General features: G+C 39.9%; 1 protein-coding gene across 3 annotated transcripts in view; it reads left to right on the top strand.

Annotated features, from left to right (window-relative positions):
* Nucleotides 1-13682, top strand: part of nrxn2b (neurexin 2b) — a 711451-nt gene that overhangs the window by 55615 nt on the left and 642154 nt on the right. The gene's annotated exons all lie outside the window — the stretch shown is intronic.

The following is a 13682-nucleotide window of genomic DNA, read 5'->3' on the forward strand; positions in this document are numbered from 1 at the left end:
TCCTGTCGTCTTTCTATCTCTCCTCCTCATCTCACCTCATCTGTGCTTCGTCTATTATCCCAGCCAGTTCTTTATTTTTCATTTTTCACACTGTCTTTCTGTTGGTTACATTTCTGAGTAATGGCAATTTCACTGTTTTACATATTTTCCACATTTAAGACCAATAGCACAGTGATCAAAACTGTAGTTATCACAACATGTTATACAAATGTAATTATGTATTAATGTGTATAAGTTATTCTCTCACTGTATCTGTAGCTGAATATGCTTGATATTTATCATTTAAGAAAATTAGAGGGGCCATAAAATGTACTTTTTTTGTATGTAGTCCTGCCATGACGAAGCTCTCTCACAGATACCTGCATCTATTCACAGACACAGAAATAACCAAACTGACACACATTATTCTTTTGAGCTCTTGGTTCTTCTGATTATGTGTATCTTCCTGTTGTGTGTGTTTTCTGATAGTTGTTCATGAGTCCCTTCTCTCTCCTGAGCAGTTAAACTGCCTACTGTTCTTCAGAAAAGTCCTGCTGCTCCTGCACATTCTATGGTTTTCCAGCATCTTCTGCACATTTGAACCCATCCAAGCAGTAACTGTGTGATGTAGATATACAGATTTCACACCGAGGGTGATTGAGAGATTCAAACAACAGCTCCAAACATTCACTGATGCTCAAGAATGAAATGCACGTTATGAAAAACAGAAGTGCTATTTTTTGTCTTGTGGGAAATATGTAAATAGCTTATGTAGTTTCTGAAGGGCAGTACAAAGGTGGGTTATGAACTTAAATAACAAAAGGGACATTCATTGCAAACTTATGCACTCAAAGATGTTTGTGTGTGTGTGTACATATAATATTTTATGTGTATGTTCAGAGCCTTTGGAAGGGGTGTTGGGACGCCTGTGATGCTTCTGTCGGGCCCCTCAAAGTCTTCACTGGTTTTCAAATGAGACAAACAGAGATTCTGCTCTCCATTTGGCACTGGTTTTTCAGTATTCTCTCTCTTCTGTGTTGGGATGCGAGTCGGAGGTCGTGGAGAGTTTGATACCGCTTGGCTCTCGGCTAAACTAAGAATACCAAGGCTAAGCAGAATACCAGTGACCGCAGGAAACGCTTGTCCTTTTGAGAAGAAGGATATTGAGATGCGTTTCCTTCACTCCGTGTCGATGTGTTTGAGAAAATGTAAAGCAGCTTGTGGGCAGAAACTTGAGTTATTCTCTCTGACTTTCTGCAAATGACACAGTGGGAATAATCTCGTTAAACGGACGCGGCAGTCGTTGTGTGAGTTCTGTATTAGTTTCTGCATTAGAGATTTATTTCCCAGGGGAATCTTCAGCAAGGGAGTCTAGTGTTTCCCCCTCAGGGTTAGATGAGGTCTCAAGGTGAGCTAGTGCTCCATTTCTGTATGTAATGTATGTTTGACTGCATACAGCTTTATAGAATGCTGTTGAATGTATTTTCACATTTCATGCAGTAGTTCTTCCAAAATTGAAATTTCTGTTATTGCATCTGTTGTTGTGATGCTTTTTGTTATTAGTGTTGATTCAGTGGTATGTGTTGGTGACTTCTCATCTTCAATCACAGAGCGATTCACGTTTAATGATGTTTTGCTATCGGCTCTGAACTGATACCTGAAGCTCTCAGCAGAAGAGACAGAAAACAGCTGCTACTTTACGGATGGTTTGAGTTTTTCAGTGGAGATTGAGTCACATCCTTTTAAATTTAATTAGTTAACGTTAGTTTGTGCATTAGGTGCCATACAATATGTACAGCTTTTACAGCATTTCATTTTGGTTGATTTCTACACATACTAGTTCCATTAGCTAATGATTATAAACAACAGTACATTTATAAATCAACTTCAAGTTAGGCAAGTAAATGCTGTAAAAATGGTTGTTCAGTGTTAGTTCATGATAGGGGTGTGCGATATATATCGTCTGCGATGTGGAATTTGACAATATCGAGTATTTTGCAAAAACCAAACAAATCACCTTTGGAGTGCACGCTTACATTAGCCTACGTGGTGATGAAGCGGGTTAAACAGTGTACATGCGCATTTAGAGTGTGTTCTTTCACTGCATGATCCAGTCTATTAAAATGCATTAAGAATGATCGCAAAATTCAAGATATGGGGGCAGAAAATGTATATTGTAGCGGGGTGGAAGGAACACAGGACAACGTGAGTTCAAAATCAAAGCCCCGGAGGGTGGTTTATTTACAAGTGGTGAAGTTAAAGAAGTGGAGATCGGTGAAATGGTGCTCGGCGTGCGTTTCGGTGCTTTCTGGTGGTGAGGTAAACCGGCGCGGGGCTCTTGGGCTGGCTGGGTCGCCTACACACTGTCTCTGTAACGTAAGAGAGGAAAAGCAGAGGTTAGCACGCTGTCTTCGAGAGGCGAAGCTCTCCTGCCTCACTGGCTCACACAGCTTATCTGGCCGTGGCCTAATCAGGAACAGGTGCGGCCGCTTCGGCCGTAACGAGCAGGTGCAGGTGTTCCTCTTGTGTTTCCAGGGCAACACTGATGAAGGCTCGGGACGCTCGTCACAATATATTTAAGTTTCTTATAATTAAAATCACACGAAGAGTGCCGTTTTTTCTTCAAAAATAAGCATGATTACAAATGTGAATTGCTCCATTTCGGTGACAAAAAATAATTCCAAACAGCTACAGCACTGTTCTGTGTCTCTGAGCGACATGACGGAGGTTTGTTCCTGAATGAATCAACCGTTAAATGATTCGGTTCAGTCGCAATGACTCACTTATTACCAGCGACGTTCTGCCACCTACTGGCGGTTTTAATTTCACATTTAAAGTCTATTTTCATTTTGAAAGTAATTTTAAATATCAGTATTCAATGTTTTGTTTAAAATGTCAAAAAATGATGCATTTGTAACAGGTTAAAGCACTCCATGTCCCTCTGAGCTGCAGTGTGTAAATACATCTACTGTAAATGCCATTCAGATGCAACTTCTGCAAAGATTCATTTTGATGAGACTGGTTTTATTTGTTTGGTAAAAGCCTAAATGTGTATTATCTTAATTGACTGATTAAATGTAACAATTTGACTCAAAAGATGTACACTTTTAGAAAAAATAGCTTTAATCAATTTAAACTTAAATGAAAAGATTAATCACTGATATGAACTGACCACACAGAATATGAAGAATATCACAAACTGCAGCTGTCCACGGTAGTCAGATATCAGCACAATAACACACTCTACAAAATATTGTCTAATTATCGTTATCGAAAAAATCCCCAAAAATATTGAGATATCATTTTTTTTTTTCAATATCGCACACTCCTAGTTCATGATACTTAATTACCATTAATGTGAAGTGCTTATTTTGGTCTTGATATTTGGTCTACATTTGGTCTGTTTCTCCATTTGCCGAGTTAAACCTCCTCAGATTTTAAAATGAATTGTGCATTACAGTGTGTTGCTTTTGAACTCAAGAACGTGTCTTTACGTGACTTGTGGCTGTTGCTTGATTTTCTGTTTGTCTGAGCAGTGGCAGACGGAGAGCGATCAGGAAACCTTCTTTCTGCCGCTCTGTTTGCTGACGCTAGTCAAGCAGATATGACTGGGTTGTTAATTTATGGAAATGCGTTTCAGTTGCTCGGAGCCCTGAAATGATGCCGGGGCTGTTTAATGTCGTTTCATGTGTGTTTTCCTCAGAAATGAAGCGCCTTGTGCAGCCTGTCAGACGTGAGATCTCAGGCCTCTCTCTGTAATTACAGATGTAAAATCTGATTTGCGTAGAGCAGGAGGGCGAGAGATTAAGGGTGCACATTAAGAGCGATCAGTTAAACGACACGAGCGATGTGCAGTCGCTTGTGCTGATTGGATTAGAGCGGGTTTATGAGCAAACGTCTCTGGTGTAAATTACCGGCAGATGGCTGTGTTAAACATCTACATGAGGACGAGTCAAACCAGAATGTGCCTCTTAATGTAAATATTATAAATATAACCAGCCCCCAGCCATCGTTGGAGATGAGCAAACACACACACAGATATTTCAGTGCATTGGAATGGCTCAGTTTGTCCTCACGAGTCAGGCAAGACTCCAGTGCCGGATCACAGAGACGCCAGAGTGTGGAGGACATTTAGGACAGTAATACATCACTGAGATAATTACACAATTACACACACACGCACACACACCATGACTGATAATATCCTCTCACCTGTTTGTGATGGAGATGCAGTGAAATAAATCAGTTTAGCATATTAATGAGCCTAATCTGCATGATAAGCCCCTTCCCCGGGTAACGGGGGTCTAGATGCGTTAGTGCCAGTCTCTAGATTTAGATGAATCTCCCATGAGGATTGTGGGTAACTGAGTCTAGTACAGCGTTGACAGATGGTTTGTTTTATTCAACAGTCTCTAGATCTTCATATAGGTTTCATTATTACATTGACATTTATTTATGTAGCAGCTGATTTTATCCAAACAGCTTATGAAAGAGGAAAATGACAACACAAGAGATTCATCCTGAGGAGACGACGACATGAACAACAGCCGCAGTACAGAGCTCCAGTATAAATGAGTGTATTCTGTAGATATGAGTCTATAGGAGTGTCTGCTGTGATGTAGGTGTGTTTTGTGTGTGTGTGTGTGTGTGTGAGAGAGAGTGTGTGTGCAGGTGTGTGTGGTTCTCTCATGACTCTCTTGGTGTTTGTGATGTTCTTTTGGCTGATCCGAGGATGTTTAGCAGACTCCTGCTGGCCGCTCCACCTCTCTGCTCTCTGGCAGTGGGATGTAATATATCTCCTCCATCAGAGAACAGATGTTGGGCTGGCTGGTGTTGTCTTTATCTGAACACACCTGACGAGCGCAGGGCTTCATTAAGCAGCCTGACCGCGGTGGGAGGCCTTATTTACCTCACGCTTATCGATCCCAGCAGATTCAGTCGGCCCTCAGCCTCCGTCTGGGCTTCTACTGCAGTCTTTATGTCCACACACACACACACACACACACACACACACACATTTTTTTATATATTATACACACACACACACTCAGAGGATCTTCTTTATATTATCTGCAGCATCTGTGATTCTCACCATCTGTCTGAGAGCCTTCAGAAGATTCTCCTGGTAATAAACGACTGATCACACTGCTTCACACATTCAGTGTCGAGGACTAAAGAACTACAAGAACAGACACTAGCAGCCATGGACTGGGATTATATGTATACGTGTGTGTGTGTATAATATATAAAAAAATGTGTGTGTGTGTATAATATATAAAAAAATGTGTGTGTGTGTATAATATGAAAAAAATAATGTGTGTGTATATACTGTATGTGTATATATATATATATATATATATATATATATATATATATATATATATATATATATATATATATACACAGTGCCCTCCAAAAGTATTGGAACAGTAAAGACAAAATTGCTGTGTTGGCTGTGGAGTTGAGACATTTACAAATATGATTAAAAGATAAATATGAGACAAAACTACAGAATGTCACATTTTATTATTTGGTGATTCAACACATACATGTTTTAGCAGTTAAGAAGTTCAGCACTTTTAGAGTTCATCCCTCTATCTGATGAGAGCATAAGTATAGGAGCAGTTGCCTCACAGGTCTTTCTAAGTGATCAGCTGTGTCCTGTTGCATTAATTCTTCAGATATTAAAAGCAGGGAATGTGTCGTATCAGTTATATCCATTACTTCTGTATTCTGAATCCTGCATTCGATGATGACACACACAAACCAGGATGAAGACGAGGGAGCTGACTCTGAGAGAAAAGCAAGCAATTTGGATGCTAAAAGAAAAGAGGAAGTCAGTTAGAGCTCTAGCAAAAACAAAGGGCATGGAGAAATCAAGAGTTTGGAAACCACCAGCAACCAACAATGACCTGATCGGCTGAGAAAACAACAGTAGTTGATGACAGACAAATCATAAAAGCTGTGAAAATGAACCCTAAAAGACGTGTCTGTAAAATCAGCAACAACTTCCAGAAAGCTGGGTGATGCTCTGACAATCTACTGTCCTCAGGAGACTTTGACACAGAATTACAGATGCTACACACACTATGACTTAATGTATGATGACAGCAGCAGAATGAATTTGGAAGGGTACAAAACCATCTTGCCTACCAATATTGAAGAAAATGCCACCAGATTCATTGGGAAGTGCTTCATATTGCATCAGGACAATGACCCAAAACACCCTGCAGTTCAGTCAAGGAGTTTATAAGAGCAAAGAAATGGAAAGTGTTAGATTGCCCAAGTCAATCTCCAGATTTAAATCAGATTGAACATGAATTTCACCAGCTGAAGAGGAGAGTAAAGGCAGAAACTCCCCAAAACAAGCAACAATTAGGATTGGCTGCATTAAAGGCTGGGAAAAGTATTTCAAAGGATGAGAGCAAGAGTCTGGTGATGTCTATGGGTCACAGACTCACTGCTGTGATTGTGTGCAAGGGATCTGCAACTAAATAATAGCTTTTAATCTTTTATATCTGCCTTATGTTCAACTGTCCCAATACTTATGCTCACATCAGATAGAGGGATGAACTCTAAAAGTGCTGATCTTTTTATTTGGTAAAACATGTATGTGTTGAAACGGCTAATAATAAAATGACATTCTGTAGTTTTGTCTCATATTCATCTTTTAATCATATAATATTTGCAAATGTCTTGACTCCACAGCCAACAGAGCAATTTTGTCTTTAATGTTCCAATACTTATGGAGGGCACTGTATATATATATATATATATATATATATATATATATACTGTATATACACAGACACAAACAAACAAGTTATATCAATATCGTTGACTTGATTGCACAAATAGAACTGAGCTGAGCTGGGTGATGACATCATGCTGGAAAACTGAAGATTCTGCAGGACCTGGAGGATTTTTCTGAAGAACAGAGCTAGTTTAACTGTTCAGAACAAACAAGAGACTCATGAACAACCATCACAAAACAAAAAAACAGTCGTAGATCATCCAGGTAACCACACACAGCATTAAGAACCAAGGGTTCACAAACTTTTGAAGGGGGTTATTTGAATAATTTCAGGCATTTTTTACATTCTCTTTACAAACACTTATTCTGTGTGATTTATTGGCCAGTTTCCTCATGGAGTCTAAAAAATGTCCCCACAAGGTCAAAATTTATTGGAAGTACTATACTTGTGGGAACATTTGGTCTCCAAAAATTGCTTTTTTTATTATGATTATTAATTTAATCATTTATTAATTTAAATTAGAATGTGCTGTTCATTTGCTCACTCTCAGGCCATCCAAGATGAAGGTGACTTTTTTTCTTCTTCAGTAAAAGAGTGAAGAAGATTTTTAGCTGAAACTCTGCTCCTTGGTGATTCATAAATGCAAGTCAGTGGCTGCCCATCTTTGAGAATAAAAAAAGCATATCAAGGAACACAAAATTAATACTTTTGGCTCCTCACGATATACTGATGTCTTATGAAGTGAAATGATCAGTCTGCTAAAGAAACTGAACATTATTACCTGCAATCCTGCTGTGAAGGTCATGGTCAGGTGTCGATCATGAGCTGCTGTGTTTTGAGAGATGTGTGATTGTGAGTATGAATGGCCAGAGCAAGCGATTGTGTGATAGACGAGTGGAGTGTCGTTAAGTTCACTCATTAAGTTGTGTGATCTCAGACTGTCATCAAACACTCGTCTCTCTCCAGTCTGCAGTCATCCACAGTTTTCTTTCTGGAATTATCAAGGAATAAATCATTACTTTATGTTTAATAGTCAAAGTCCCTGCACAACAATTTATTTCTAGCTAAATAAATGATTAATATATTTATAAGTATTAGGGTTTTATGAGGTGTGTTTAGTGTGTAATTTTAGAGATGATGGTTGTTCGGATGAATTTGGTTGTGAGAACAAACTACAGACGCTGAACAAATACTAGTTTTCTGTCCATATGCCATCAGTCCAGTGTGTGTCTGTCAGCACGGCATGCTGGGAAGGTGTGCATGAGTGTGTATGTGTGTGTGTGAGTGTGTGTGTGTGTGTGAGTGTGAGAGTGCGTGTGAGTGTGTGTGTGTGTGTGTGTGTGTGAGAGTGCGTGTGAGTGTGTGAGAGAGTGTGTGTGAGTTTGCGATTGTGCGTGCGTGCATGTGTGTGTGAGTGTGTGTGTGTGTGTGTGTGTGTGTGTGTGTGTGAGAGAGTGCATGTATGTGTGTGTGTGCGTGTGTGAGAGTGTGTGTGAGTTTGCGATTGTGCGTGCGTGCATGTGTGTGTGTGTGTGTGTGCGTGGGTGTCTGACGGGTGTCCCTGTGGCCGTCAGTTGTTCCTCATGATTATTCATGGAAAGCTGCTATACGTGACAGCAGATCAAGTGGTTCAGTTCCTCAGCTTTACACTAAGCATGAAACAGAAAATTCATTCATTAATTTATTACATTTAGTCTTAAATGCATGTTATAGATCTCATTGTGAGCAGTTCATCCATGCATATGTTTCCCTTTTTAGGAATATATTTGGCCTTGTAATGTTAATCAGAACGTGATAACTGGATCTTCTCTCTGGTGATGCAGGATTTCTCCAGTCATTCGATGTTCATAACCATGCCCACATCTCAACATCCAATCAACAACAGCCTACATTTATTACTTGCATAATCTTAAAGGGGTTATATGATGCTATTTTAAAGATCACTATTTTGTGTATTTGGTGTAACAGAATATGCTGACATGCTTTAATGTTCAAAAAACACATTATTTTTCAAATACTGTACATTATTGTAGTTCCTCTATGCCCCGCCCCTCTCTCAAATGCGTCGTTTTACTACAAAGCCCCTCCTTCCGACAAGCACAGTCTGCTTTGCTTGGCCAGTTGACCCAGTACATTGTGATTGGCCGAACACCACAAGCACGCGTCGGAAATGTAGCGCCCCTTTCCTTAATCGCAAGCTTTAGCTTTCAAAATAAATATAAGGATAGTTAATAATGTCTTTAGTTTGACCATCAGTTCAAGCCCGAGAGGGGAACAGTACGGTGGCTGAGAGAGCTCAACGCGCTGCAAATAGAAAAAAACACCTGCAAATTAAGAAAGCAACTTCCTCAATTTGACAACACACACGCTGCAAGTGCTCACAGCACAACCAAACAAAGAAACATGTGCTTCTTTATTTGTTTGTGTTGTGAGCATTTGCACCATCTGCTGTCAAACCGATGAAGATGTTTTCTTGATTTGCTGGTGCTTTTGCTATTTGCATGTGTTTTCTGAAGTTGCAGTGCATTGAGCTCTCTCAGCCACCGTAGAACAGTCGCGTGACAGAGAGTGATGAAGCTTGTGTGTGGTTGTACACAACGCGTTACTCTATACTGTGCATAACTCCACATTTGACGTCAATAGCAAATATTTAAACTAATAACAAAACATACTTACAGTCGCTGATTCAGAAGCGCCAGATTGTCAGAGCAAAGTAAAAAAATTCCCTTTTTTTAGAAATAGCCTTCGTGCACAGCCAGCCTTGTACTCTCCTAGGTTCACAAAACTGTCTTCCATAAAATGCGCTGCACAAATTTGAACTTTTGGGTTGTGCTGTTCTGTTGTAAACACATCTTAACAATGATTCCTAATTGCATCTACTTTCGGAAGCCCAAATAAAGTGTTTTTGCTTTCGTATAGAAACACACAGACACGGCTGCATCACACTACTTCAGTTAATGAAACCACGCCTTCTTTCTTTACGTGAACATTTGGGCAGCATTATGCAAATATTTCCACATCGTGACGCAGACATGTGGGGTGTGTTTGAATGAGCTGTTTAGCCCGCTCTAGATCAGCCTTCTCTTTTAGATAGAATAAATTATTTTGTGGGAGACTTTGAGCTTAGTACCTCTGCAGAATGTATACATGCACAAACAGCTACATAACACTAAAGAAAAGGAAAACAAGAAATCGCATCATATGACCCCTTTAATCAAAGTTCCTCTTGGATGTGCATCACGATACAGAAGAAAAGATCTGTCACTACTTCAGTTTCATCATGACTTTAGGGTCATTTCTTGGCATGACAAATAATTTTATGTTGATATGGTCAAAAATTTGTATGTTACTGTGTGCAATTAAAACAATAGTATGATAATAGTATGAAATAACAAAGCAAAAAAAATAAAAAATAGTATTGACATCCAAGTGTGCAGTAGCTGGCACTGAAGAATGCACCGAATGAAGTAATTCAAGTTAAAGTAAATGGAAGTAATTATAATAGTGAAGTATGAAAGTGCATTAATAAACTGTGCTGGAGCCAGACGGGATCGACTCACTCACCGTCTCTCATATTGTGACAGACAGACACATGCAGTGCAGCTTTCACAGTTTGGCAGATGTAGAATGGTGACGCATGTGTTTGTGTTCAGATGTGTGCTGGATCTTTTCTAGTATGTAGTGTGTTGTGTCAGAAAGTGCAGCTCTGTCTGAGTTGTCCGTGTTTGAGCTGAGTTTCAGTGTTTGTTGCGTCACTGATCTCTGAAAATCGCCGTGTTTTCTTAGGGTTAGATAGCAGTGCATGTTGTGTTCAGAGAGCGATGTTACTGAGCTGTGCAGTCATTGGTTGGATTGGAGTCGTTTCTCTGTCTCATTGCATCATTAGCGTGTTTAGCGTGTACGGCGAGCGTGAAGGTCATGTGTTTAACTTCAGTCAGACACTGGAGCGTTTAATCAGTGTGTGTTTGTTCAGCAGCACGACTGACTTTAAGCACATTTGGGGTTCAAATGGCCTGTTTTAGGTGCTTTGTACATATTTGCATTTGAAAGCAGCCGTGCAGCTCTGCCGCTCTGCAACTGGAGAATAAAAGCGGTTCGGAGGCTTTAATCGCTCCTTCAGCTCCTGATCGTTTCATTAAACCACTGTAATGACAGAATTTGAAACTCGTCTCTTTTCTGTTTGTTTCGCATTATTTGCTTTGTGTTTTACTCTGGCTTTTATACTGTCCTCCAGAGCACAGCAGACACGCTACGATAGGAAACTACATTTATTTAGCAAATTAAACAAGGAGAAACAGAAACCCTATTACAGACTGACAGAGAGAAAGAGAGAGACTGTGTTTGCTGGCATTCAGTCCGTGAGTGACTTCAGGTACAAATGATCGGTTACGACGGTTAATAACACAACACAAACCCATCTGTCTGTCTGTCTCTGTCTGCAATTCAATTCAATTCAGTTCGAATGAGCTTAATTGGCATGACTGTGGAACATATCACAATGTTGCCAAAGCAATAAATATATGATATTCTCATTCAGTGTAATATCAGGAGCTGCTGATGCAGATGTTTCTCATCCTCTTTAATGTGCATTTCTTGCGTTATCTGTGGTAATGTTGCTTCCTCTTAGTGTTGTTTTTGGCGGCCTGTTTTAGTTTTAGTCTAGTCTTTGTGTGAAGCTGTCATTTTAGTTTTTATTAGTTTTAGTCACGTTCATACTCTTTTTAGTCTAGTCTAGTTTTAGTTGACGAAAACTGATGACATTTAGTCTAGTTTTCGTCGATGAAAATTGTATTTTAGTCTCTCTTTAGTAATACAATTCTATTTAACCCAGTCAATATAGTATACGTATCTAGTACAGACGAAACCAAAATTGTCTTTTAGCCAAACCCATTTCAAACAAGGTTATCTTATTATATTATTGTTACCTTATAGACTCAAGAATACATCCATTCCAGACACGGAAGACGCTCTGATTTGAATTTACAACATTTATTTGACCAACCAAACATGTTAGAAGTACACACACATCTCCCAAAGACGAACCCCAGCTGGCCGGCCATCGGTCCCTTTCTCTGTGTCAGACTTAACTTTGTTTGTTGTCGTCTTCTAAATAAAGCCGCGAGTGGGGCTTGAGGAAGTGACGTCGCCGGCGTCTGCGCAGTGCGACCTGAAGTGAGACACCGGAAACAGAAATACTGCAAAATAATAATAATAGCGTGACTAAACAAGACGAAATAACGTTATAACATTTTGTTTCATCTCGTTTTAGTCAACGAATATGAACAGACATTTTAGCATAGTTTTTATTTTGTAAACCACATTTAGTCTCGTTTTTATTCATCAACAATATTGCATTATACATTTATTTAGCGTCATCATCACATGACCAGCATTTTTGTCTCGTCTCGTCTCGTTTTCGTCATGTGATAAAGGTTCGTTGACGTCTATATTTAGTCATAATTTTCGTTGACGAAAGCAACACTACTTCCTCTCATTGTCTTGCTAGTTTTGTAACTTTAATAAGGATAAAACTATCCAGTGTTATTTTACATTTTAATTCAGTTTCTGTACCTGATACCTAAATGTTTGAGTTTTTCTATTTATCTTATTGGAATTGAAACTGAGAATTGTTAAGGATAGGAACTGATAAGCAGAACTGGAATCACAAACATTTCAAGGATACCCAACCTTATTCTCATTGTGTGCAGATAAGCTGCAGAATGAACAGTTTTGGTAATGCCAGTAAAGACGCTTACACTGAAACTAAAGCTGAAAGTGAGCGAGGTGAGAATGTAGGTGAGAAAAGGAAAGCTAGAGGGAGCAGAGAGGAAGACGACGAGAAAGTGTTATGAGGAACGGAAGAAGAAAAGCCGGATGAGCTGGAAATGGAATCAAAGTGAAGAGAGAAACAGCAGATGTAGAGCGATTCGCACGGATCACAGCGGGATCGTCTGCCCTCCAACCTTTAACACACACATGCAGACATATATCAGAGTGAAATCAGAGCCAGAGAGTGAGATGGAGACACTGTTGTTAGTGGCTCGTCCTGCTCTCTGGGTGTCGATCAGACAAACGGCTGAGGAATTCATTACGCTGAGATGATGTAAGAGTCCGATCGGGTGATGGAGGGGGTGTGGTCTCCTCTAGGACACGCCCACAGAGGCGTGGCTTTGTTCTAGCTGACAGAGTCTTAGAGGCCGTCATAAACTGAAGCCCAGAGCGACCCGTAATCCAGACCTTTGTCTAAAGCCATTTATCTCTTTCCTCTCAGAGCAAGTAAACTGGCCTTGTGCGATCAATGTTAGATTCACACACCGTCACACTCACATCGTCTTTTTTCCAGAAACATTTTTCAGTAACGTCCAGTGAGCAGAACTGCACAGATATTTTCCCTCGGTGTGGTTTTTTACAGGCCAGTGTGTTTTGTGAAAAGCTCAGATGAATTGCACTGAAAGCAAGTCGGAGTTCTTCTGTAGCTTCAGGAGTGATGGCAGTGTGTTTTATTGTGGGTCATTCTCAGCGATTGAATTCATCAGCGGCGCTTCTTTCCGCAATAGGAGACATTTTTTGCATTGTGACGTCTGGTAACGAGCGTTTCCGCAGGAGAGACGAGCCCAGATGAACGACTGGTTAGAAAACACTTTGGCTTTCTGAGTGCTGTTATTTTTTAATAATAATAAAAGTACAGACGGTTTGTGTTTTTGAGACTCTCAGACGCAGAAGTAATTCTGAGTACGTCACTGATCTACAAACACGCTCCAGTCGTGAATCTCAGGGGTGTTTTTCACTCTGACAAGTGTGAGAAAACGCTTTGTTTTGGTGTGAAGCTGCAGTTACATTTATTCTCACACCATAATCACATTTACTGCAAACTGTGAAAAAGGCTGTTTACATGCGAAAGAAAACGAAACAATTTACAGCCTGTCATTAGTCCTTTCACGAGTCTCT

Source organism: Barbus barbus (genome assembly GCF_936440315.1).
Source record: "Barbus barbus genome assembly, chromosome: 1".
In the NCBI taxonomy this organism is placed as follows: Eukaryota; Metazoa; Chordata; class Actinopteri; order Cypriniformes; family Cyprinidae; genus Barbus; species Barbus barbus.